At 40.5% G+C, this 839-nt stretch overlaps 1 pseudogene; it reads right to left on the bottom strand.

Annotated features, from left to right (window-relative positions):
* Window positions 1-504: 504 nt before the first annotated feature.
* On the bottom strand, window positions 505-623 carry LOC111746269 (annotated as a pseudogene).
* Window positions 624-839: the final 216 nt, after the last annotated feature.

An 839-nucleotide genomic window follows, 5' to 3' on the forward strand; every position in this document is an offset into this window, starting at 1 on the left:
GGTCATATGGTAGTTCTATTTTTAATTTTTTGAGGAACCTCCATACTGTTTTATATAGTGGCTGCACCAATTTATAATCCCACCAACAGTGCATGTAGGATCTCCTTTCTCCACATCCTTGCCAATACTTGTTGTCTGTTGATTTACTGATGATAGTTATCCTGACAGATATAAGGCGATATCTCATTGTGGTTTTAATTTTGCATTTCTCTGATGATTAATGATGTTGAGCACCTTTTTATATGTCTATTTCTGGCCTCATTTCTTTTATCTGCGAAGTATATATCCTTCACTCATTCCTAATATATTTATTGAGCAGCAACCAAGTCCTCAGCATTCTGCTCTATGCTAGGACTGTAAAATAAATTAACTTAGCCTGTATCCAGTGCTCACTCAGCACCAGGCCCTTTATTTATTTTTATTTATTTATTTTTAGGCTAGACAACTCTTGTTTGACCTCACAGATTGCAAGGACCTTGTCAGCTTACAATCTCTTATTTTTTATGCCTACAGCACCTGGTCTTCCTAGGTGGTCTCCCATTCAAGTACTAACCAGGCCTGACCCTGCTTAGCTTCCGAGATCAGACGAGATCAGGCTTGTTCAGGGTGGTATGTTTGTAGACAGCACCAGGCCCTTTAAATGTACCACTCACTTTCATAGCCTTCAGAGGTCAGTGCTACCATTATCTCCATTTTATAGTAAGCTGATCACAGAATTGTTAAGTACCATGCCAAGGTCACACAGCAACTAGGAATTGGAGAGTCTGAATTCAAGCCTGAGCAGCTTGCATCAGAGTCCAAGCTTCCACCCTCTGCTCTGCTTCTGGGTAATCACAGGC

Source organism: Pteropus vampyrus, unplaced genomic scaffold (genome assembly GCF_000151845.1).
Source record: "Pteropus vampyrus isolate Shadow unplaced genomic scaffold, Pvam_2.0 Scaffold181, whole genome shotgun sequence".
NCBI classification, from domain to species: Eukaryota; Metazoa; Chordata; class Mammalia; order Chiroptera; family Pteropodidae; genus Pteropus; species Pteropus vampyrus.